At 39.6% G+C, this 27,466-nt stretch overlaps 1 long non-coding RNA gene across 1 annotated transcript in view; it reads right to left on the bottom strand.

Annotated features, from left to right (window-relative positions):
- The window catches only part of LOC131921394 (uncharacterized), a 368,523-nt gene extending 349,013 nt beyond the window's left edge, over positions 1-19,510 (bottom strand). Inside the window, exon 1 of the long non-coding RNA XR_009381994.1 lies at positions 19,356-19,510. This is a non-coding gene — a long non-coding RNA (uncharacterized LOC131921394). The remainder of the gene's footprint in view (positions 1-19,355) is intronic.
- Between the last annotated feature and the right edge of the window lie 7,956 nt (positions 19,511-27,466).

Below are 27,466 nucleotides of genomic sequence, written 5' to 3' on the forward strand. Positions count from 1 at the left end.
TTTTCCTTCCTCCATTTCCTTTTTTTTTTTGTGTGTGTGTGGGGGGGGGGCATTGTTAACAGCCATTCCTAACTAGGGTAAGACAGTTTATCACTGTCCTTTTGATTTGTATTTCCCTAGTGGATAATGACACAGAGAATATTTTTCATAGATTTGTACTATTTCTTTATTCAAACAGTTTGCTAATTTTTAATTGGATTAATTTCTTCAATCCTTTTAGTTCTTTATATTTTCTGGATATTAATCTTCTTTCAAATGAACAGTTGGCTAATCTTCCATTTTGTAGGTTTTCTCCACTGTGACTGTTGCTTTTACTATGTACACATTTTTAAATATTTTATTAATTCTTGGAGAATTTTATACAATGTATTCTAATATGTTCACCTCTTTTCCCCAACTCATTCTGAATCCACACTCTCCATCATCATCTCCCCACACACCTAAATTCAAGTCATTGTCTTCTTCCTCCTCCTCTTCCTCCTCCTCTTCCTCTTTCTCTTCCTCTTTCTCTTCCTCCTTCTCCTTTTTCCCCTTCTTCCTCCTCTTCTTCTCCTTCTTTTCTTCTTCTTTTTGCTTCTTCCTCCTCCTCTTTTCCTTTCTTCCTCCACCTCTTCCTCTTCCTCTCCCTTCTCCTCTTCTCCCTATCTGTCAAGTTCAGTTTGTGTTATCCAACTACTCTTGGGAGTTGGACTTCTCCTGCAGTACAGTCTATGTGTCAGCAGTCATACCACCAAAGAAAACTGATTTCTCTTTTCCTATGTTTGATGTAACACCATTTGTCTGCTTCTTTTTGTTGTCTCCAATTCTTTGGGGATCCTACCTCAAAATTGGGTTGATATCAACTATGAACACCTTAAAGTATTTTCCCCATGTTTTTATTTTTTCCTAGTACTTCCAGAATTTCTGGTGTTACATTTATGTCTTATTAACTTAGGATTGATTTTTGTCAAGGAGGAGAGACAGGGTCAAGTTTATTCTTCTGTATTTGGACATAATTTCCCATCACCTTTGGGAAGAAGCTTTTCTTTCCCCAACTTATGTTTTGGCACCTTTTAAGATGGTTGTAGGTGGCCGGGTTTATTTCTGGGGTCTATTCTGTTGCCCTTTCTCACTGCCTATATTTATGCTAGAGTCATGACTATTGTTATTATGGTTTTTCATGAAATTGGGTAATGGGATACTACCAGGTTTGTTCTCTTTGCTCAAGATGGCTTTCACTATTCGGGGTCTTTCATGTCTCCTTATGAATTTTAGGGTATTTTAACTGATTTTTCTTACTGTTATAATCATTGAAGCACATCCATTAATGATACAAAATGATAGGTTCCACAGTGACATTTTAGATATATATACACATTGGGGTTTGATCATGTCCACACTCTAATTTCTCTCTCTTCCTTCCCCTCATCTTCTTTTCCTAACCTAACAGTTTCTCTTATATTGTTTGGTCATTTTTCTATACTGCAACATGATCCTTATCTTTCTTTGTCTATAATTTTCTGTTTAACATGATGACATGTACTTCCATTGATTTGTCGAAAAGTGTCAAATACACACAATTGAGTGTTATTCAGCCATAGGAAAGAAAAATATGAATTTATTTCTCTAGTTCTGTGAAGAGTACCATTGATATTCTGGTGGGGATTATGCTGAATATGCAAGTCGCTTCAGGAAGTGTAAATATTTAAACATCATAAACTCTTCCCATCCATGAATGTGGAAGATTTTGTAATGCTTTGTGTTTTCTTCATTTTCTTTCAAGAGTATTTTACACGTTTTATTGTGAAGGTCTTTCAGTTCCTTTATTAACTCTATTACAAGGTATTATTTTTATAGCATTGTAAATAGTAATGTTTCATGACTGACGTCTCAACAGATTGGTTGCTAAGTACAAAGTCTACTAATTTTTATCTGCTGATTTCCCATCAGACAGTTTTACCAAGTTTATCTTTCAGTTCTGATAGTCTTTTGGTGGAATCTTTAGATATTTCTGTACATATAAAAATATTATCTTCAAATGCAAGAGACTTTGTTTGCCTCTCTGTATGCCTTTTAGCTCTTTCTCTTGCTTAACTGCTCTAACTGAAAGTTTTGCTAGTATACAAAACAGGAACATTGGGAGTAGACACATTTGTCTTGTGTGAGATATTAGAGGGATGAGTTCAGCTTCTCTCCTTTCAATGTAATACTGGTTGTATGTTTGTCTTCTATAATCTTTGTCTACCTAATTTACTCAGGACTTTTATAATGAAGGGATCTTAAGTTTTATCAAAATTTTCTTTATCTATTGAGATGATCACATGATTTTTACCCATCATTCTGTTGGTGTGGTGTATTGGGTTTCTTGATTTGTATATATTGAACAACCTCTCTACAATCCTGGATTAAAACAAACTTTATCAAAGTGAATGATCTTTCTGATGTACTTGTCAATCAGATTTGTCAATAATGCTGGTATCATAGAACAGGTTTTGGAAGGGTTCTCTACCTTTCAATTCATCAGAATAGTTTGAAAAAACAAACTCTTCCTTCAATGTTTGTTTTTTTGCAGTGATCTTCTATAATTGGTAAATATTCTCATGGTGGTTCTCCAGTCCTTCCTACCCTGCTTCTTGCTTCCTTCTCACAAATAGTCCCCTTCTATTTTCACATCACATGCACAAATATTTGTGCATTTACATGTGTATTTAAATCTAGGTTGTCTGCATTGGTCTTTGCTACTTCTTTTCTTATACTAACTTGGAGTTAAATTTGTTCTTAGCTCAGCCTGGGAGGAGGGGACTGGACCTGCCTGAACTGAATCTACCAGGTTGAACTCAATCCCCAGGGGTGTCTTTGCCCTGGAGGAGATGGGAATTGGGGATGGGCTGGAGGGGGAAGGCGGGGGGGGGGGGGGGAGGGGGAGGACAAGGCAATCCGTGGCTGATATGTAAAATTAAATTAAATTATAAAATAAAATAAAAAAAATTTGTTCTTGGCTTTCTAAATTCCTGAGGTGTATCATTAAGTTGTTTGTTTGCACATTTGTCTGCATATTGCTTTTTAATATGGGACTTATTGCTACAAACTCTCAATGCTGCTCTGGCTGTGTTCTGTAAGTTGTGCTGTATTTTGTTTCAATTTTCATTTGATATATGAAAGTTTTTAATTATCCTTTCAATTACTTTGATAATAAATTGTTCATTTGGGTCATTTGGTCTCCATGTATTTGTGTAATTTTGTAATTCCTTTCATTAACTTCTAGTTTTATTCTACGTGATCAGAAAGGGTACAGAATATAATTTTTTAATTTGTTAAGACTTGTTTTCTAATCAATATATGGTTTATTGTAGGGTGGGTTTCTTATGCTGATACAAAGAGTCTGCATTCTGTAGCTGGTGAATAGTATATACTAGAAATATCTGTCAAGTTCATTTAATCTGTAATAAAGTGTATCTCTCATATTTTGGTTGATATTTTTTGTCTGGACAATATTTCCACTGATGAAAGTGGGGTGTTTATGATACCCATTGTTATTGTATTAATGCAAACCTCTCTCCTTAGATATAATAATAGGGTTTATTTTGAGTGCTACAGGGAGTAAAGCTCCCTCCATTCAACTCTGTAAATGTGCACTTATTTAATGGATATTAAAATTCTCTCAGGGAACTCCTACAACTGATAAACATCTTCAGTAATATGGCAAGATACAAAATTAACTCAAAAAAATCAGTAGTTCTCCTATACACAAATGGTAACTGGGCCAAGAAAGAAATCAGAGAAACATTACCTTTTACAATAGCCACAAATAACATAAAATACCTGGGGTAACTCTAACCAAATAAGTGAAAGACCTGTATGAAAAGAACTTTAAATCCTTGAAGAAAGAAATTGAAGAAGATATCAGAAAATGGAAAGATCTCCTGTTCTCATGGATAGGTAGAACCAACATAATAAATATGGCAATCTTACCAAAAGCAATCTACAGATTCAATGCAATTCCCATCAAAATCCCAACACAATTCTTCATAGACCTCGAAAGAACAATACTCAACTTCATATGGAAAAATAGATCACCTAGGATTTCTAAAACGATCCTTTACAATAAAGCAACTTCTGGAGGCATCACCATCCCTGACTTCAAGCTCTACTATAGAGCTATAGTAATAAAAACAACTCAGTATTGCCATAAATAAATACCCTGACATTAATCCACATACCTATGAACACCTCATTTTTGACAAGTCAAATCTGTACAATGGAAAAAAGAAAGCATCTTCAACAAATGGTGCTGGCATAACTGAATGTCAACATGTAGAAGATTGCAAATAGATCCATATCTTTCACCATGCACAAAACTCAAATCCAAGTGGATCAAAGACCTCAACATAAATCTAGCTATACTGAACCTGATAGAGGAGACAGTAGGAAGTAGCCTAGAACACATTAGCACAGGAAACCACTTCCTAAATATAACACCAGTAGCAGAGACACTGAGAGCAACAATCAATAAATGGGACCTCTTGAAACTGAGAAGCTTCTGTAAGGCAAGGACACAATAAATAAGACAAAATGACAGCCTACAGAATGGGAAAAGATCTTTATCAACTCCACATCTGACAGAGGGCTGAAATCCAAAATATATAAAGAATTCAAGAAACTAGACAGCAAAATGACAAACAATCCAATTAAAAAATGGGCTACAAGCCGGGCGGTGGTGGCGCACGCCTTTAATCCCAGCACTCAGGAGGCAGAGGCAGGCGGATCTCCGTGAGTTCAAGGCCAGCCTGGCCTACAGAGTGAGTTCCAGGAAAGGCACCAAACTACACAGAGAAACCCTGTCTCGGAAAACCAAAAAAAAAAAAAGGGGGGGGGTACAGATCTAAACAGAAGAATCACAAATGGCTGAAAGACATTTAAGGAATTGTTCACCATCCTTAGTCATCAGGGAAATGCAAATCAAAATGACTCTGAGATACCTTCTTACACCAGTCAGAATGGCTAAGATTAAAAAACACTGATCACAGCTTACATTGGAGAGGATGTGAAACAAGGGGAGTACTCCTCAACTGTTGGTGGGAGCGCAAACTTGTATAGCCACTTTGCAAATCAGTACAGTGGTTTCTCAGAAAATTGAGAATCAATTTTCCTCAATTTTGGGCATATACCTAAGGAATGCTCAATCACACCACTTTTATCATTTATCATAACTAAGGAAAATTATAACTATAACTAGTCTTCAACTACATCAAAGACCCCAGAAGGATATAATATTACCTAAGTAAACAGGAAATGTATTATAAGCAACTTCCAAACCTCTGGAAATGACAGAGACAGCTGGCTACCTGGACAGTTACCTAAAGTTCCTCTATAACATTGGGGCACTCATCTTCAGCTTCTATGCCTAGAGTCTTTTAGTCATTCTCCCTGTGTCCTGAAGAATACCTGGAGTCTCCTCTGTGAAGCAGGAACCTGAAGAACCATTTCACCTTGCAAAGTTCAGGGGTCACCTTCCAATGTGTCCTGCATGTCCAGTTTATACAACATACTGTCAATCAGTCGACACAAGGGCACGTTTTTGCCCAGTAGCTAACTTTCGCCATAAGGAAAGCAAACTCCATAATGAGTTTCTTCAATGCCCATTATCTTCTCTGAAGTAGATTGATGCTGCCAGGAGCAGATATGTCTCAATGTCCAGAAAGTCAAAGTTCTTAAAACATTTTAAATGCCATATTCTATAAGTCTTTGAAGTGTTGAAGATTACCTACCTAATTGAAATATATTTATGTATACCTAGAAAACTTAACATGACTGTAAGTGTGACTATCATTGATGACTAATTATTAATCTGTATTTCTTAATTATACATTACAATTTCAAATGAGTTGCACAAACAAAATACTTTAAACAAGAGTAGAAATATACATACAGTATAACAAAGTTAACTTTAAATTTGTGGGGATTTAGGTCAGTGGTAGAGCACTTGCCCAGCACAAGGCCCTGGGTTCAATCCTTAGCTCCAAAATAAATAAATAAATAAACTAAAATCCATAACAATGTAAAACATTTTTAAACAAGTTGTTGCTCTTTAAAAGTAGGTTCAATAATCTATCCTTTCATCCTATCATATCTACAATATCCCTTCTCTTTTTTGGAAAGAGATTGCATTTATAATCAACCTCCTTTAAATAAAAATAAACATTTATAAACAATATTTTGGGAATTTGGGCGTAGATTCTCATACTACTTCCTGCTGGATGGGGGCACTGGCAATCTCATGGGGATCCCGAGAAAATTAAGAATTATTTAGTCCTGACTGGAATAGTCTGTGACAGTGTATTCTCTGAGTCAGTTGCCTTGAAGTCCTTCTGGATGTTGGATTATATGGGCCATGGTGTCATTGAGACCTTTCAGGGGGTCTTGGCTGGTCAAACCACATTAGCCTTTTCTTAGTTCTGTCTTGTCATCTTACTTCCTCTGTTTCTGGCTGGTGACTCCTGACTCTGTCCTCCTTCTTCCCAGAATTCTCCTTGTCTTGCTTATCCTGCCTATACTTCCTGCCTGGCTACTGACCAATCAGTGTTTTATTTATCAATCAATCAGAGCAACACATATTCACAGCATACAGAATGACATGCCCCATCACTTCCCCTTTTCTGTCTACTACCTATGGTTGGACAATTTGCTCACCCTTAATGCAGCAGGGAGGGGCTTGGTCCTGCCTCAACCAAAGGTACCAGGCTTAGTTAGCTCTCCCTGCATGGGAGAACTTACCCTGTTGGAGGAGGAAAAGGGGGGTGGGGGGAGAGTGAGAGGAAGGATGAGAGGGGGGATCTGTGATTGGTATATAAAATGAATTTAAAAAAAAAGAAAAGCTATTTATTCTACAATAAGCATATTAATTTCAAAACAAGTCTTAACAAATTGCAAAAAAAAAAATCGCATCCTTTTTCCTTCCTGACCATGTAGAATGGAACTAGAAGTCAAGAATAAAAGAAATTTTTGAAGGTACACAAATATATGGAGATTCAAAATTATGAGACCCACACACTGCCTCTTGTGCTAAGGAGGCAAGCAAGACTGAAAATCAGAGGCCACAGGAAAACCACTTTCCAGCCCTTTTCTCCCTTTTACTATGTTTTAATATGGCTTTTACATCTTTAAAAACTTATGTTATTTTATTTTACTAATCTTCATATCTTTATCTCATGTTATGTACAACTTTTGTCTTTATTTTGTAACTAGATTTTTTTTGTCTCTTGTTCGTTCCTCTTCCCTTCACATTTGTTAAAGGGGCCATGTTTGGGGGAGCACTAGAGAGGGAACACGGGTGCTATCCAAAAGGAAACGGGGAAAATGGGTGAGGGCGAACTGGAGACAAGTGAATGAGGGTTACAGGGAGACAAGTCTCCACTCTCCACTCATTCAGTATAGTGCTCCAAATCTTAGAACAGTGAGGGAGAAATAAAAGTGATACAAATAGAAAAGGAAGAAATCAAATTATCCCTTTTTGCATATGATATGATTCTCATTTAAAATACACTAAAAACTCTACCAGAAATCTGATGAACAATTCTAAAATTCATATGAATATGCAAAAGACTCCAGTCAAAATAATCCTAATAAAAATAACAATACTGGAGATGTAACAATACATGGTTACAAACTATACCTCAGAGCTATAGTAACAAAAACAGTATGACATTCTCAAGAAAACAGACACTTAGAACAAGGGAATGGAATAGAAGAACCAGGACTAAGGCCATGAAGTAGCTACTGGTCCTTTCAGTTGAAATTTTTATTCTGACACTTTGCTGAAAGTGTGCACTCACAGGGGATTAATATCCAGAACATATAAACAACTCAAAAAAGAAAAGAAAAAAACAAAAGAACAAATAACTCAACAAGAAATGGGAAAAGGAATTGAGAGTTCTCAAAAGAATTACAGACAGCCAAAAAGTACATGGAAAAAATATATATTCACCATCCTTAACCACATTTTAAAAAAAACCAAGAACTGTAAATATGACCCCCTGGTGGCTAAATGTCATAGTACTGGAGGGCTATGCAGACTGCTGGGAAAGTTATGTCATTAACAGTCTTACCCAGCTGTGGACTGTGAGAAACCACGGGACTGGATTGGCAGGCTATACCCATGGGTGCAAACGTGGCATTCTACTTATATTTGATATTCTAGCATGGATCAGGGAGTGGTACAGAGACCTATACAGAGCCCTCAACCCTAGCTGAAGTGCTATTAGCAGTTGATGGCTGCTAGAGGAGGGACAGCCAATTTTATTTAGGGATACAGTCTCTCATCTGTTGCCCATGCTCCAGTGGATCACCCCACATTGATCCGCATACGGGAAGAACTACCTGGACTCAGTAGATCATAAAAATATTTCAAAAAGAGAACATGAACTGGGAAGACAGACTTTGGCAGGATCTAGGAGGATTTTGAGGAAGGAAGTGGGAGATATGATCGAAGTACATTGTATACATGTATGACATTCTCAGAGAATAAACAAAAATATAATTTTAAAACTATACTGAGAAGCTGGGCAGTGGTGGCACACACCTTTAGTCCCAGCACAGCCAGGCGGATCTCTGTGAGTTCAAGGCCAGCCTGGTCTACAGAGCAAGATCCAGGACAGGTACCAAAACTATACAGAGAAACCCTGTCTCAAAAAAAAAAAAAAAAACTATACTGAGTCTCTCTTTCTCTCATTCCAATCAGAATGGCTATTAGGGAAACAACCACCAATGATGGTAATGAATGATATTGGTGGGAATATAAATTAATCCATCCAGTACCCCACATAACTAAAAATAAAATTATCGTATTATATGTACCTATACAATTCTAAGTATAGACATGAAGGAATAAAAGCCAAAGAGTATACTAATGATAACTGTACAGCATGCCTAATTTCATCATTAACTATTTGCAATTTCCAGCTTATACAAAAACTCCAGCTGCTCATCAAAATGATAAATGAATACAGAAATTTCAGTGCATGTATTTAATGGAGTTTTAGCCAGCCATAAAAAATAAGGAAATAGAGTCATTTGTCAGAACATTGATAGAACTAATGACAACTTCGTGAAGCAAAATCAGAGACACACAGAAAATAAATATGACACTTTATTTCAAATGTGTCATCTACATCCTTTTTTTTATGTTACAATATAATTTAGTTCTACATATCAGCCACGGATTCCCTTGTTCTCCCCCCTCCCGCCACCCTCCCCTTCCCCCCAGCCCACCCCCCCATTCCCACCTCCTCCAGGGCAAAGCCTCCCCCGAGGACTGAGATCAACCTGATAGACTCAGTCCAGGCAGGTCTAGTCCCCTCCTCCCAGGCCCAGCCAAGCGACCCTGCATAGGCCCCAGGTTTCAAACAGCCAACTCATGCACTGAGCACAGGACCCGGTCCCACTGCCTAGATGCCTCCCAAACAGATCAAGCCAATCAACTGTCTCACCCATTCAGAGGGCCTGATCCATTTGGGGGCCCCTCAGCCATTGGTTCATAGTTCATCTGTTTCCATTCGTTTGGCTATTTGTTCCTATGCTTTATCCAACCTTGGTCTCAACAATTTTTGCTCATATAAACCCTCCTCTTTCTCACCAATTGGACTTCTGGAGCTCCACCCGTGGCCTAGCCGTGGATCTCTGCATCCAGTTCCCTCAGTCGTTGGATGGAGTTTCTAGCACGACAATTAGGGTGTTTGGCCATCCCATCACCAGAGTAAGTCAGTTCGGGCTGTCTCTCGACCATTGCCAGCAGTCTATTGTGGGGTTATCTTTGTGGATTTCTGTGGGCCTCTCTAGCACTTTGCTTCTTCCTATTCTCATGTGGTCTTCATTTACCATGGTCTCCTATTCCTTGTTCTCCCTCTCTGTTGTTGATCCAGCTGGGATCTCCCGCTCCCCCAAGCTCTCTTTCCCTCGACCCTCGCCCTTCATTACCCCCACTCACATCCAGGCTTTTCATGTAGATCTCATACATTTCTCCGTCATTGGGCGATTTTCTTTCAGGGCTTTATTGTTTTCTTCCAGGGCTTTATTGTTTTCTTCTACTTTATTTGTCCTTTCCTCTAGTTTTTTATAGCATTCTTCCCGTTTTTTTTTATTTCTTTTCCTCTATATAAGCCTCTACCTTCTTCATGATGTTATTTATAAGGCTGTTTTCTTCTGCTTCTTCCAATTTTTGATGTTCAGGTCTAGATGTTGGAGGAGAGCTAGTTTCTGGTGATGCTGTATTGCTCTTCATTTTGTTGTATGTACTTCTGCCTTGACGTCTGCCCATCTCCTTGTGGCTTGTTCTTGGTCTTATCAGCGCACTTGGTCCAGACAGAGCTGACAGATTCAGGAAGTCTCTCTCTCTTGTCCAGATGGGAGCTCTCTTATCTAGATGGGAAGTCCGGGGCAGGATGGGAGCTCTTGTCCAGACAGGAAGTCCAGGGTAGGATGGGAGATGGGGGCCGGTCTCTAAGTCTCAGGAAGTGGCTGGGGTCTCGGGCAGATGGGCATGGGGGCAGGACGTGGAGATTGCAGAGTCTGCCGGCGGTCTTGGAGAAGGGGAGCCTTCCCGGTAGGGCTAGAGGAGAACCTGCCCGGTGGCCAGAACCTGGGGCCAAGTTGGGCAGGTCTTCCCCAGAGTGGCTAGTGCCCAGGGATGGGATCTAGGCTGATCCCAGGCACTCACCTCTTTTCCAGAAGGGAAGTCCAGGGCAGGATCCATCTACATCCTTTTAAAGGCACAAACATAGATATAAGAGCTATTTAGAAAGAAGGTAGCATGTAGCAAAGGAAAGAGGGGGAAAGAAGGGCCCTGGAGATATAAATATGTCCAAGTACTTTGTGTGTGTGTGTGTGTGTGTGTGTGTGTGTGTGTGTGTATCATGATGAAACTATTTTGTGAAAATAACATATGCCAATATGATTTAAAAGTAGATGCCCCAACATTGATTATATAAAAATTTACAACTGTGTATCTTCCTGTTGAATTGATCTCTTGATTATGCCATAACTTTCTTTTCTTTCTTTTTAGTTTTTGTCTGTTTTTCATATATATACATATATAAACTAGTCCTATTTCCTTTAGGTTTTCCTTTGTTTGATATACCATTTTCCACTCTTTAGCTTTCAGTCTTTGTTTCTTGGTCTTCGCTGGTGAAGTAACATATTATTTAGTACTTGGCTTTTTGCTATTGTTGTATCCATTCAACCAGCAACCAATCTGTATCTATTATTGTATATCTTATTTAGATTTGAGGTTATTACTAACAGAAAAAGACTTACTCCTGTTGCTTTTTTTTTTCTCTTCTCTGCTCTTGTCTTTACTCTTGTTCTTGTTCTGATTTGACATAACAATGAATTGGTAATGGTTGATTCCTTTGCTTCTCTTTTTATCTATTTTCGCAATGCAATGTGTATTTTCATGCTTTCATGATTTCCATTTTTATTTCACTTCTGAATGTGGCACTCCTTCAAGCATCTTTAGTAACTCCAGTGTAGTGGTCTTGATTCCCTTCAGGTTTCTCTTGTCTCAGAAAATATTTTTGTATTGCCTTAATTTCTGAAGCACATCTTGCTGGGTGCAGTATTATTGGTGTAGTGGTTAATGCTAACTGTCAACTTGACACAATCTGGAATCGGTGGGAGGGAGGCCTCTAGCCATGCCTGTGGGATTATCTTGATTGAAGTGGGAAGACCTGCCTACTTGTAAGAGTCACATGTCCTACCTAGGACCCTAGAATGTAAGTAAAGAAGGTGAGGTAAGTAGTAACAGGCATCCATTGATCAGCTTTCTAATTCTGACTGGGATGTGGCCAGCTGCCTCAAGTTCCTGTCTCTGTGCTCTTCTTGCAATAACTGACATATCAAGCTATGAGCTAATAAAACCTTTCCTGCCTAAGTCGCTTCGGCCAAGCTATTTTCATCACAGCAACGGAAGAGAAAATAAGGCGCTAGGTTTTCAGTACTTCATCACAAGGGTCCCCCTGAGAAAGCTGTTGCTATGTTAGTGGAGATAGCCTTTAACGTGACCTGGCACTTTTCTTCTTAGGTATTTTATACTCTTTGGGAAATTGTCTTAAACTTTTGACCATTTCTAACATGCCATGTTGAATATCTTTCCTAGCTATGTCTATTTTGGGTCCTAGCCTCCTCTTCATGGGTATCCAAATCATTCCCATGTTTTTGGCAAGTTTTCAACACTTTGAAAATCTTCTAAAATTATTTTACTCAATAGGTTTTCTATAATGTTGGTGATTTTTTTCTTTGCCTTCAGCTATTCAAAAATATGGATATTTGATGGACTCCCAAACATCGTGTTCCTCTCTTCATTCATTTTCTTCTTTTTATCTAACTGGGATATTTCAAAATACCTGTTTCTCCCATTCCATCAAGCTGTTGTTGAAGCCGTCACTTGTGTTTTTACCTGACTCACTGAGCTCTTTGTTTATCTCTGTCTGACCATTTCTCAAAATCAATCAATTAATCTCTCTCTCTCTCTCTCTCTCTCTCTCTCTCTCTCTCTCTCTCTCTCTCTCTCTCTCATTCACAACTTATACTGGCTTGCCAATTTCATTTAACTGCTTGTACTCACTGGGATATTATTGTGCATCTTTATATTGATTCTTTCAAATTCTTTATCATACTCTTAATCTAGTTCTTTGAAATCTGTGGCTAGAATGAATATGTTCTTTTGGAGTCATCTTATTACCTTGATTGTTGTATTTCTTCTTTTCCTACATTGAAATTGTCACATCTTATGGATCAGGTATCTCTACCATAATTATGGGATAAGCAGCTTTCTCTTCAAAATATATCTTGTTGTGTAAGTTTGTTATACAATGTTGACTTTATTTATAAGTAGGCACCATAATATGGTCACTCTGTAGTTTCATTGTCTAATTAGTGACTTTGAGTTTATCATATTGAAGTCAGAGAGATCAGCTGCTACTGTGGACCATGCTAGTGTACTGTCTAGTAGCTCAAAAATGTGTGGTATAGGCAGCAGTAGGTGTGGGATGATCACCTAGAGCATCAGAATTGCTATTCATTCCCACAGCATACCCCTGAGGGCAGGCAAGCAGTAGGATCAGTGCTCCCTCTACACTGTGTCAGTAACAAATGCCTACATAGTACAAGGGAGGTAAGAATTGCATGGGACCTATTTTCAGACTCAGCAGAGCCACACATCCACGCACACATCGTCACATCCTTCCTTAGTCTCAGAGGGCAAATGCAAGAAAATCTCTTGGACCCTGAGAGGGACACCTTCCACTCCCTTCCATGTCACAACTCCCTTCCCTACAAGGCAGAACACTCAGTGGGCTCATGTCATGAGGCACTCAGCTGAGCCAGGCTGAGTCTGCAAGGCAGGTCCCCCACCCACAAGCCCTTGCAGTGGAGTGTTTGTAGAGTTCCAAAGATGAGGGTTAAGAGCTCAGCTTGCAGATAATTCCTGGCTGCCACACCAGGGCATTTGCTAGGAGATAAGGCAAAAATCCTTTCCGGAAGCTCAGCTGATGTGCAGATTTCAGGGTACTTATCTAAGTGGGCTATAGGTCCTCCGGGGATTGTGAAACTGCCGGTATCTGGGATCTCCAGCATCTGCACTGAGAGAGTATTAAGATGCTCTTCGACCCTTATCCATGCAATGGGGAATTTCTTCCTCCCCAGCTGTGGAGCTGGAAGGCAGGTGCTGGGGAACTTTGTTTCTCAACTATGCTATCTTCACAAGTCTCTGAAACTTTCCAAGTTATAGTCAATCTGTCTGTCCCTTCCTCTTACCCTCCTCGGGTCCCATCTCCAGTGTTCTCCCATGATCATTCACCTTAAAAGGATATACACATTGGTTACTATGGTTCTTCTCCGGGGAGGAGATGAAGACTGTATTTAGCCATCTTGAATTTGAGAAGTCGTGGCACTCCCAGCTGGGATAAGGGTTCCACAAGTGGACAAGCTGGACAGTGAGCATCAACTCCATCCAAAGTCTCCTGGCTGATTACTGTCAAATATACCTAGAAGCCAAAGCACTTGTACCTTAACTCCTTAGAACTCAGGTTAACCCTGAGCTTCCAGAATGAGTCCAGATGCAGAGAACTGTTCTACAGAAGGAAACAACATTTTGTCTATCATTTTCTCCTACATTCATCCAGAATTCTAGTCTGGTTCTGACTTTGAAAAAGGCGAAAACTGTTCCACCATCCCACCTTCTCCCAACTCATGAACTAACAGAGTTCTCAGGAGAAGGGCTGAGAATGAGCCCCTTTCCTGAGAGAGTGGAGAGACTCCCCACAGACCTATAATTAGCTGATCAGGTGACCTCAGAGAAACTTGTCATAGTACACACTATGCTCTTATCAATCCAGAATCTTGAATGTTACACTCCCATTAATAACAGTGTTCTCACTAACCCATGCAGGGTAGTTATGTCTCCACTTGCATCCTTATTGAACAGGCTCAAAAATGACCTGGAGCATTTTATTATCAAGATGAAAGTGTAACATTTTACCTAATTAAGATTGCCCATGCTTTTCTTCAACTGCCATTTTCCTACCTTGTATTATCCTAAAAATACACACTGTTTTATGTACATTGCCTATTTTAAAATAATTTACATGTTTTGAGACATTGTCAAAATGGTATTTTTATGAACATTGCTAGTCCAGTGTTTATCAGAAGTAAAAAGTAGTTTCCTGGAAGCATCTGCTCTGGCTTCTAACTTCTACTTTCCCTTTGGGAAATTTCTAATGTTCTTTCTTTTTTCTCTACTTTAAAAAATCAATTTTCTTGCCAGGCATGGGTGGTACACACTTGTAGTTCCAACACATGGGAGGCAGAGGGAGAGAGACTACCATGAGTTTGAGGTAAAGCTGGTCCACATCTACAAAGGGAATCTAAGGCCAGCCTCAAGTATATAGTAAAACTGTCTCAAAAAAAAAGATAGATTGATTGATAGATAGACCTTTATATAAATAGATATGTATCAAATATATATAACTAGATATAGACAGATATTTTACTATTGAAAAATAGTAATAACTAAATGAATGAAAAAGAGTGACTGAATAAATGTGTTGGTGTTAAGAATTCACATTACATTTGTTTGACTTAGACAAATCAGGCTGGTGTCTGATTTGTGGTGTCTGGCCAGGCTGACGGTGTCTCTCTGAGTTCTATCACACTGCCTTTCTTCTGGCTCATAGCTGTGGAACCGAATGCCCACATCCATCAACACAGCTACTAGTTCCAGCATCAAAAATTCACCAAAGATGCTGTTACAGGTTAGGAAAAGGCAACCTTGACAAAGAAAAAGTACTCTCTAGCAGAAAAGCAGGCAGAAAGAACAGGAGTTCACAGAACAGGGCTTCATCCCCAGGGAATGCAGACAGACAGGGTGAGGAAGGGTCCCGGCACACAGATGTGGCTCATCAATACTAATAGAGAGGAAAGAAAAGAAAGTGGGGAAGTAGGAGAAGAATTGGAATCAGAGGTCGGGGAACTATGCCCTATTAGAGATGGGGCCCTAAAAATTGTGATTCTTCTTCCTCTTACCTCAAAGAATCACGATTTATATTGGAAGGCCCTCCTCCTAACTTTCCACTGTGAAATGCTTGTTTGAATTTCATTATATTTATTTTATGAATGCAAAATCAAGCTGTGTGATGAATTCATTTTCAAACTGCATGGCTTATTTGCTGAATTTGTCTTTGTTAAAGAAATTCACAATTGCTCTTTTTAATACCTGTTATGAATAATCCATGCCATGCCTTCTTTTCATATTCACTGATCTTTATAGTCACCTTTCCATTAGCTGCGATTTCAACTCATTAAAAAATTATATCATCCTGGGATTAATGCCTGATTCCTGTATAATTTTAAGGCCAAGCCAGTTACATTTCAGAGCATACAATCTGATGTACCTTTCGACTTAGAATTTGTATTACATTCCTGATTCTTGACTTCTCGGTACTGTTGAGAGGAGAACAGAAACATCTGATAAACACAAGCACCAGAAGATGAGAGCTGTGAGTTGTTTAATTCACCATGTATGTGGGGCCAGGTCTGTAGCATATACAGAAATACACCCCCTTTTCATGGTGATAACATCAATAACAATAGCAGCAGTAAAAGGAATTAACAATATCTTTTTCTTCACCTAGTCCTTCTGTACTGAATCCCCGGTAACCAATCATACGTGTTTTCACTTACCTGTTTACTACTTATGAAGCATCCCAGGCCACACTGTTTATTATGATTGATAGTTGCAGTATCCTGAGCAGTATGTATAATGTCAAGTAATCTTCACAACTCTTACCACCTCTCTTTTAGAAATCAAAACCTCGGGGCACTGAGAGTTCAGCAGTAACCTGCCTGGCTAGCGTGTGGCCAGGTGGGGATCCAAGCCAAGTAGTCTGGCAATGGAGCCCACACACTGCTCCCAGTTTTCACCAAGGCAGTGCTTGGTCTACTTCCCAGGTACATGGGAATAAGGATCCAGGGTGTATGGATAGGAATGAGGGTCAAGGAATAGCAAGGGTGCTACTCTTTTGAAGAAGAGGAGCAACTCACTAAGGTTGGAGAGGTTATCACGCTGCTCATTCCCAGGCAATGAAGAAGAAAACCATGCAAATCATCAGTTCCTCTCTCTTCATCCTTCTGGAGCAGTCAGTGGTTCTCCACCATCCTAATGCTGTGACTCTTTAATAGAGTTCCTCATGCTGTGCTGACCTCCCCCCAACCATAAAGATAGTTTCATTGCTACTTCATAACTGTAATTTTGCTACTTTTTTTTTTTTTTTGGTTTTTTGAGACAGGGTTTCTATGTCTAGCTTTGCGCCTTTCCTGGGACTCACTTGGTAGCCTCGAACTCACAGAGATCCGCCTGGCTCTGCCTCCCGAGTGCTGGGATTAAAGGCGTGCACCACCACCGCCCGGCCAATTTTGCTACTCATAATGTAAATATCTGATATTTCCGATGGTTTTAGGTGACCCCTGTGAAAGAGTCATTTGACCCTGAGAGGGGTCATGACCCACAGGTCAAGAACCACTGTTCTATAGCTCTTCCTTTTCTAGCAGTTGTTGATGAATGCATTTGGCTTTTGAATCCTTTCATCAGCATGGAAGATGGCGAAGGCATTGATAAATGATCTTGTTTTCGTTTTCTATATCAGACACATTATAAAGTTATGATAACCCAAGAAAACATCTCATTCTGATAGAGAATTCACTGGGTGGTACTGAGTGCTACTCTTGGCAAACTGCATCTCTGGGGCAAGTGACACAAAAGCTTTCCACCTTTCCCAACCTACATCAGCATGGTGACACGGACCTGCTACTCTAAGACCTGAGTCATCTACCAGCCACATAAATTTACTTACATGAAATGTCAGCACACTTTGACCAAACCCAGGAGTTCATTTTGTATATTATTTAATATCAAATTTAATTTCACTTCAGTTTTAAGATATGATATGAAAGAGTGAACTCTATGTATGAACATCTTGTGCTTGATTTAAATAAGAAGGAAATACTCTGGACCAGAAGTTGGTACAGCAAGCTAAAGTGCTTGTTACCAAACCTGACCATCTGAATTCCATCTCTGGATCCCACACAGTTAAAGGAAAGAAGTAACTGGAATTGGAGCATGTTGTCCTCTGACTTCTAAGTACATACCATGATGCGTGCATGCACGCATGCACTCGCGCGCGCGCGCGCACACACACACACACACACACACACACACACACACACACGCAGAGCCATAATAAGTAAATATAATAAAAATGTTTTTTAAACCAACAAAAGTTATTTTAATAAAAGAATTACATGAAATGAAACACTAGCAAACAAGATACATCGGATGAGCTATTTAGGTAGTCTTACTATAGAGCAGCAAACAATTATAGGTTTGCATCCTCTTTTGGAGGGTGTCTCTGGAGTTAGGACTTACTGAGCCAAAGCAATGAGTCAAAAGATTTCAACTGAGGTCTAGAGAAATGGCCTAGTGAGTAAAGCATTTATGTCACAAGTGTGAGGATCTGAGTTCGTATCCCCCACAATGCACAGAGCTATTGGTAGTATATCTAGAATACCAATGCTCCTACTGCAAGATGGGGTAGACACAGAGTCTCGGGAAGCTTTCACACCAGCCAGTGTGACATATTTAGCAGCAATGTTTAAAGACCTTGTCTCAACCAAGGTAGAAAGCAATGACTGATCCCTAACATTGCTCTCTGACCAAACATGCACATGCATGCATACACACACAGAGATACAGAGATAGATAGATAGATAGATAGATAGATAGATAGATAGATAGATAGATAGATAGATAGATAGATAGAATTTTTTAATAGATAGAATTTTTTGTGTATCTACGTTACAGCAGATACACAAAGACAGCACTCAGGTTGATTGTCAATGCAACCTAGGAAGAATGCTATTAAAACCAAGACATCTTTGGGGAAATTAGTTTCAAAAGTCAGAAGTCAGTCTAAAAGCAAGCCTGTTGTGGAATATTGGTTAAAGATGTGTTACATTTGTTTAAGCTGTGGGACATCTGTTTAATGATGCAAAAACGTGTTGCATTCTTTTATGTTGCATTTGTTTAACTGTGAAGCTGGGTTACTTTGTCTGCCTAAAATACCTGGTTAGTCTAATAAAGAGCTGAACAGTCAATAGCTGGACAGGAGAAAGGATAGGCGGAGCTGGCAGGATGAGAGAATAAATAAGAGGAGAAATCTAGGAAGAGAGGATCAAAGAGTGAGAAATGAAGGGACCAGCCACACAGCCAGACATGGAATAAGAAGGAAAGAAAAGATATACAGAAATAGGGAAAGGTAAAAGTCCAGAAGTAAAAGGTGATGGAATAATTTAAGTTAAGGAAAGCTGGCTAGAAACAAGCCAAGCTAAGGCCTGGCATTCATAAGAAAGAAAAGGCTTCTGTATATTTATTTAGGATCTGGGTGGTGAGCCCCCAAAGAACAAAGAGCCAAAGGATGTAAAAACCATCAACAGTAACAACTACACAAGCCATAGCTGATTTCCCCTACAAATATCTGAAAAAGGCAAAAGTACGGCGCATCCTGTTTCTATCCCCTTCCTAAAGGGACAACAAAAAGGGAAAGCATTTATTCCTCCAACACTCCGTAAAACATTATTTCCAAACCTTTTTCCAGAACGATCTTGTGAGGCAAGCAAACCTAGTCAGCTATCCACTGGCCTTTCTTCAAAGTCAGCTCACATTCCAGGCTACTGTGGAACCCTTGGTGAGCCATTACTCTCCTCTTCCCCCCTTCCTCTCTTCCTTGATCCCCTGCTCAGACCCTCACATTCACAGTCACATGTTTTCTTACCTAACAAGACGAGCTTTCTTCACACTCTCCCTCGCAGGCTCTGGTAAATACCTCTAGTTCACTGGAGGGCAGGTGGTGAGGGGTATGTTGCTGCCAGCAAACATGTATGTCATCTGTTGCTAGGGGACAGGGCTCCTCTGTCTGTCGTCTTTATCTGAGACCTGAGAGCAAGGAGAAAACACAGTAAGCAGCAGCTGAGGTTGCTCCTGTGAACACCAAGGGATAAAGACTCGGCTTTCTGAAGCCAAAAATACGCAAAGTATACTCATCTCATTTTTTCTTCAAACAAAGCCATGAAACCCTGAGTGAACAAAAGTCCCAAATTCAGATTCAAGCACAGTGGAACCACCCTCAATAAGCCTTAGGCTAAAGGCACTAATTTGGAGGGAAAAACCCACAAATATAGAATTTCCACATTCAACTGATATTTAGTCAGTTCTGGGAAAAGCTAACAGAAAGTTTTATTGAAGAAGTAACTCCCAATCTTCATTTAGAAGATTTGCCTTTTATCCTATAATAGTGCAGAGCCAACTTAACACCACCCACGAAGAAATTGTGGCAGCAGGAGGGGATCCTCGTAGTCAGGGAAGGAAAATACTAAGAAGCAAACCTCAAGGGGTAGAAAGTAGAACTTAGCATTAACATCCACCTAAGCCTCCTTTAAGGACATCTGTGCATATGTAACATTACACAGATCTCCTTTAGACACCTAACAGAAGCCAGGACACCTGGTGGTTGGCATCAATGCTGTTTCTGCACGTTTCCTAAATCAGGGATGTAGGTAGAGACTACGTGAAGCACTTCAGCGGGGAGAGTGTTGTCATGACTGCAACAGAAAACTTCTCTTAGAAAAAGGACAATAAAGTCCTAACCAACTTATAATACAGTGGCCAACATCACTCTTTCCAATACTAGACATTTTGAAAACATGATCTCTAGAGCTACAAAGAGGATGGGCCTCAATGGCACCTGGAAGCACAAGAATGTACCCATTTCTGGGGTAAGGTAAACAAGTGAGGACAATAGTGCAAGTCTACACAACACAGGAGTTAGCACATGAAGTAAGTACATAGTATGTTCTCAATAAATGTTCAAGTAGACTAAGGAATCATTGCACTGATTAGTAAATCAGTAAGTTAGATGTATATCCAACCATGTTAATTAAACACTGACAGAAAGAATGAAATCATATTTACAGGGAGTCTCTTTAGATTCTTCTGACCAACAACTTGAAAAAGGGTTTTCTGTGCCTGGCACTGGAATTTGTATTAGTCTATGGATTTGGGGAGAACATTATCACTCCAAGTGGCATAACTTCATTTATTACGCACACACATTTATATATACATGTATATATGCACACATATATACATGTATATGAATATATTTTGTATATATATATATGTGTGTAATTTTAGATAAACATAAAAGTTGTTTAACTATGGCTTTTTCTATTAGTGTCATTTTTTTCTACCTTCTTCCCTGTCCCTCTGTCCTTCTGTGTTGACCCTCTCCTCCCCAGGTAAGTCTCCCCATACCTTTCTTATTTCCCCCTTCACAGTGACTGTGTCCTACTATTCCACTCCTCTAGAGACCTTTCTCTCTTTCTGACCCATGGTCACTTTTTACTTTTCTTGTATCTGCTGTTACTCAGGATGATAGACTCACATGTGAAAATCCATAGCTGGAATCCAGAAATAAGAGAGAACATGCAGCATTTATAGACTATTGCCATTGTCCCTGGTTTCCTCCCAGAAACCAAAGGCAAGACCATACTGCTGAAGACACCATGCATCTGAGACACAGGACTTTGAGGAATTGAACAGGAAGTGACCTGGAAGCCTGAGAACTAATATAGTATGGGAGCAGCTATGAACGATGCCAGGGGAGAAAAACAACCAAAGCTCTACCCAGCTGTAATGTCTACAAACAACAGCAATAACCAGCTCAGTACAATATTCCTAATGATGCAATAGTGGCACTTACATCATTACGTAACCAACAGACATCTAGTTAGACTGAAGGCCTGATAAACAGGACTTGGTTCCTGGTACTGTAAACCTAGTCCACCATCAATGATGGGTAAGGCCATGGACCCTAGTAGAAGAGAACCTACTGCCACTTCCCTAAATTAATATAATTTCCAACTACATTCTAAATACTTATCCTCATGCCTAAAAGTAAGTGTAGCTCACAGTCCTTAACACAGAAGCTTATTTTAGGAGCAGAGACCACTACAGAAAATTCTACCTCATCCAAGTGCAGAGAAGAACTGACAATTGGGTGCCAAGCCCTAATTAATGCATCTACAATATAACTCCTACACATAAGGCTCTGGGAATGCTGTGGAAGAGGGAGCAGAATGATTGTAAGAATCAGAGGTCCAGGAAGGGACATCTGTTGCAAGATCGCCTATATATGACAAGAAAGCTGTGCCCAGGAAATGACAATAATACAATTATCTAAATAAGACATAAAGATGATTAAACCAATGAACATGACAATGTAGGGGGAGGAATGTTCACAAGGCTTAGCCCCTAGAAGAGCTACATACCATGATTGCTGTGAGTGGAGAATTATTCTCATCGAGGGATAAGCCCCCTGATAGTTTAACCACTCCCTAGAGGTCAGTACTAAACACATATGCAACACTAAATGATCTCAAAAGTTGTTTTTTTTTTTTTTGTGTGTGTGTGTGTGTATGTGATAATTACTAGTAAAGAATAATAGGCCATGAGTTTAAAAAGGCATAAGAGGTACACTAGAAGAGCTGGAAGGGGGCAGTGTAAATAAAGCATTCATATATAGAATTCTCAAAGTAAAAATAAAAAAGAATAAAATCATGATTAAATAAATTGATTGTAATTCTAAATAAGAGGGAAAAGGCATCTTCTGATACACAACTTACCATCAGGGTCTAATGTAGTTGGGTTTTTTACTCTTTAGGGGCCTGCCACCCAGCTCTCAAATAAATAGACCTGAGACTTGTTCTTACATATGAATGCCTGGCCATAACTTGGCTTGTTTCTAGCCAGCTAGTCTAATTTAAATTATCCCATTTCCCTTTTACTACACTTTGCCTCTGGGCTTTTTGCCTCTTTATTCTATATATTATGTTTTCCTTCTTACTCCGTGGCTGGCTGTGTGGCTGGGTGGCTGGGTAGCTGGACCCTAGCGTCCTTCTCTTCTCCTTTTCTCACTCCTCCCTCTTCTCTCTTCTCTGAGCCTAGATTTCTCATATTTATTCTCTCTGCCAGGCAGCCCCACTATCCTTTTCTCCTGCCTCACTATTGGTTGTTCATATCTTTATTAGACCATTAGGTGTTCTAGACAGGCAAAGTAACCCAGCTTCACAGAGTTAAACAAATATAAAAGCAAAGAATGCAACACATCTTTGCACCACTAAACAAATATTCCACAGCATAAACGAATGTAACACATCTTGAACTACGACAGTCTAGTTTTACTTTTGTTGCTGTGATAAAATACCCTGACCAAAAGTAACATTGAGGAGGAAGGGGTTGATCTGGTTCACAATTCCCGTTCATGTTTCATGATTGCAGGGAAGTCAAAGCAACAGCTTAAAGCATCATTGCATCCACAGTCAAAATCAGAGAATAAATTCATGGATGCTTCATTCTTTGCTTGATTGCTTGCCTAGCACTAAATTCATTTCCTCTTACACAGTCCAGGGCCAGCCTATGAAATGGTGTGGCCCAGAGTCAGTACATTAACAGTTAAGACACTCCCCTAGAGACATGCCCATATGGCCAATCTGATCTGGATAATTCCATGTTATGAATCTTTTCCCAGATGATTCTAGAGCATATCACATTTATATTTTAAATGATCAAACACATCCTCTACACTTAGATAAATCAGTGTCTCAAACAAGCAGGTACTACAAACTTTGTGTCATTAATTCTGTTCTCAGTTGCACTTTGAGATCCGCCTATTAGTCATAAAGGCTACACTCAAGGAGGTTTGAATTCAAATTCCATGTGCCATTTAAGCTCTTTTAACTACTGAGGCTAAAACCTTCAAGTTTACTTTCAAGACAATGATCACCAAAATTCAAGATGAGGGGCTGCCTTAACAATGTCCCTGAAGGACACCATCAAGCATAACACTCAACAACCCACAACTGAAACATAGCATGAGTTGTATTGTTTAATTGACTATTACAGTAGCACACATTGGACCATACAAACTAATAAAGTGAATTAGACTCCAAGATTCTGAAAATTCTTCAAAATAGAGCAAACTAGGACTATATCATGGTATAGACTGATAGTTACTGGCTTTACCCACCTCTCTCTGACTGTCCCTCTGTTAAGACCCTTATCCTATATGCTTCACAGTTTTACAGACATTTAAAATTCTGTTCCTGTTGATGACTTCAGTCATGCTGGGAATAGAGAGGAAAAGAAAGAAATTTATGCCCCCTAAGTATGTAATACACACCTTATTAAGGACATCACATTAGAGGTCTGGTCAAGAAATGTGAAATTGACCCCCCATTACCATGGACCTTTCTTGTCTGTGACCTGCAAGTATGCACCAGCACTAATATGGACCTTTTAACCACAGGAACCTGTTTTCTTCCTTTTCATCAAGAAATGAATGGATGATGTGTCAGATGACTCATCATCTCTTAGGAATCTGAGAATGTTCAACTGTATTTATAAGGATTTCTATTTTTATTTTATTTTTGTCAGTAGGTAGCATTTGACAGAATTCGATATTGTTGTTCCATGTGATAACATAAGGATGATAATTAGTGAGCCTTAATCTTTAACAGATTATTTATTGCATTAATTCAAACCTCATCAACTCTGTTGCATGGCTTAGGATACACAGAAATATTTTTTCGTGTTGTTTCTTTTTTAATAACTTATTTTTTTATTTATTTTACATCCCAGTGGCAGTTTCCCCTTCATCCTCTCCTCCCAGCCCCCCCCCATACACACACCACCCCTCTGCCCCTCCCCATTCACTACTTCTCCATTTCTTTTCAGAAAAGGGCAAGCCTTCCATGGATATCTTGCTTTGTATCTAAAGATTAATTCTGTTGGCCTTGTTCTCCAATGAGCCATCTGTAAACAAATAAGTGAACTATCACAGTATATTTTAGTACAAGGGGAAGGTTCTTCTTTCTTTTGAAAATAAAAAGATTTATTTTATTTGTAAGTATAGGGGAGGGTATGCACATTTGTAAATGCACGAGACTATGGAGTACGAAGAAGTCATCAGATCCAGAGTTGGATCTACAGGCAGCTGCAGGCTACTCAAAGTGGATTCTGCAATCTTCTCTGAGTAGAGTAGTAAGTGCTGTTATCCACGGAGCCAGCTCTCTGACCCAGGAAGTTTGCTTTGTAAGAACTGATGGACTCACAAAGACTATGGCAGCATGCACAAGGCTCGCACAAGTTCAAGCCCTACGAGGTCTCAGCACTGAGAGGGGGAAAGTAGACATGGGCTTCTAACTAAGATGCTATCTGCAATTGATACCCACTGGCAAAGGAAAAATTACTTTTCTCCTATGGAGTCTCACTGGGTATATAAACCACACTTCAGGTTAGACCCCCATGCCCAGGAGTAGTTGGCGAGCACACAAATGAGTGGTATTTTTATACATTTTTTTTTTGTCATTTTGCTTTGTTTGGGAATTTTTTGACTTACTGGTCTTTTGCTTGTATTTTTTGGTTTTGTTTTTGTATGTGTGTGTTTTTCTCATGTTTGGGGGTTTTGTTTGTTTATTGGTTTGTTTGCTTGCTTGCTTGTGTTTTTTAAGAGAGAGAAAAAGAACATACAGTTGGGTAGGTAGACAGGTAGAGAGGATCTAGGAGGAACTGGAGGAGGGGGAAAACATGATCAAAATCTATTGTATGAAAAAATATTTTCCAAGAAGTAAAAGAACTAATGTGATGGGCTCTATCATTGGCTAGTGATTATCACAAATGAAAGCCCCCACTTTTCTACTGGAAAAGCATTTGCCAGCCAAGCAGATAGTCTCAAAGCAAACTTGAAGTCCACTACCTCTAATATTCTGTAAAACACTGTCACCATCCTTTTCACCCTTGTTACAATTACAAAGGTAAAGCTTTAGGTGTGTGTGATTTACACAAGAGCATTAACACTGCATAGTTATGAGAGCTTGACTCTCAAGGGTCTGTATTCAATTCTTTTCAAGGTCACCCTTACAATTCACTGCTCCAATTATGTGACTTATTCCAACATTCCCATCTTTCCTTACATTCTCACTACCTTATAATTCTGGTCCCATCATTATAGACAAATACCAAAACCATATATTAATCCAAAGGAAAAGACATTGCAGGCAAAACACCGAGTCAGAAAGAAATGAAACCAATTCAACGAATATTTTTTTCAATTTTTGTGAACTTGGGTTCTATCCATGCTAGTCAAGTGCTTCACTGCTGAACCAAAGTCACACCCTTCAAAAAAAAAAAAGGCTTCTAAACATTGAATTATGTCAAGTGCTGTCATTGATTCTGAAAATAATAAAAAGTACAAGAAAAAGTTGTATTCAAATGCGTACATATGTGTAAATGTGTGTTATGTGTTCATATGGTAGGTATGCACATGTATGCATGTGAACATGAAGAACTTGCAACTCTGACAGTTCAGCGAGGTTGGCTGGCTGTCAAGCTGCAGACATCCTCCAGATTCTACCTCCCCAATGCTGTGATAACAGGCACACTCCATCCTGTACTGTCTGTCTTTCTTATGTGGGTGCTAGGAACCAAATTGAGGTCTCATGTCCATGTGTTGAGTTTATTGGATGGGCCAGATCCTCAGCCTCAAACAACAGAATGTTCCTTTTTCTCAAAGCTATGTTCTAATGAGAAACAGATACAAGATTAGTTCCTATCAGTGCTACAAGGAAGATAAAAAGGGAGCGTTAGGATCCAGTGATGGTGGGTGTGGGAACGCCAAAAGAGACCTCTTTTTAAGAAGACTTTGGAGAAAGGCAACAAGGAACCTACAGGGACAAAGAGCTTATCCTGGGTGAGGGAGAGAAAGGGCCAGAGAAGGTGGAGAAGGAAGACAGAGGCAACTCAGGGTTAAGACTCAGGTGCCATTCCAAATCCAACAGGAAGCCAGCCGCTTATCCATGTCACACAGGAACAATGGGGTAAACTTAGAGCTGTGCAAGTGTCACCCCAAACATTAGGCAGAATTGCTCAGGCCTGTACGTTTGCCATTCCACCAGGAAAGCAGAAAGAAGATCTTTCTGAGTTTGGGGCAAGGAACCCCAGACTCCCAGGTTCTCCTCAGGTGCCAGCGGCCGGGCACTCACACTTGCTGTTACCTGAAACACCCCTACCACAGGCACTTACCAGTTAGGAACGGCCACCCATGCTGCTGCCCCCGCTGAGCTAACCATTCCTGAAGCCTCCTTCTGTCAGAGCCAAGTGTTACCCAAACCAGGATCTACCAAAGACAACTGTCAATTGCTCTATGGGAAAAAAGAGGAAGGGGACTCTGAAGAGGAGAAACTGAGCTTTATTGCCAATTGGTCTAGCAACTATGTGGGTTCTTATGTAATTTCTTCAGCGAGGCATTGGAAAAATTACCAGCTCCGTTGTAAACTATTGAATTATTTGTATGATAATACAGTGTAAAATATAAAACATTAAATGCTATTATAAATTAGTATTGAACTTTGTGGCATGTTTTATTCTGACACGAATAGACTTTTGTAAAACTTTAAAAGGTTTCTTTGCATGGAATCAGGAAAATGTCATTTTTTTTCCTCAAGCAAAAAGATAAACTTTATGAGCCATACATTTGCTGCTTCCATGAGGTGCCAACTTGATTAAAATTTGCCTAAATGTGCTCTCGATTTGGCAGAGGGCCATTTCTGCTCAGTCGCTAAAACAGGTGGCACTTCTATCAAGAAGGTTCTCATTTCTTTGCAGAAACGTAGATTAAAGCTCCTCATTTCACACAACCCCATCTAAAACCAAGCATTCACGAAGAGTGTGTCCCCCAAAAGCAGAAACACAAGATTCCTTCCCTCTCCACTCTCCAATGCCAACTCCAAAGCCCTTGGCGGGCCCACCACAAGGGCCACACTATGAAGT

Source organism: Peromyscus eremicus, chromosome 11 (assembly GCF_949786415.1).
Source record: "Peromyscus eremicus chromosome 11, PerEre_H2_v1, whole genome shotgun sequence".
NCBI classification, from domain to species: domain Eukaryota; kingdom Metazoa; phylum Chordata; class Mammalia; order Rodentia; family Cricetidae; genus Peromyscus; species Peromyscus eremicus.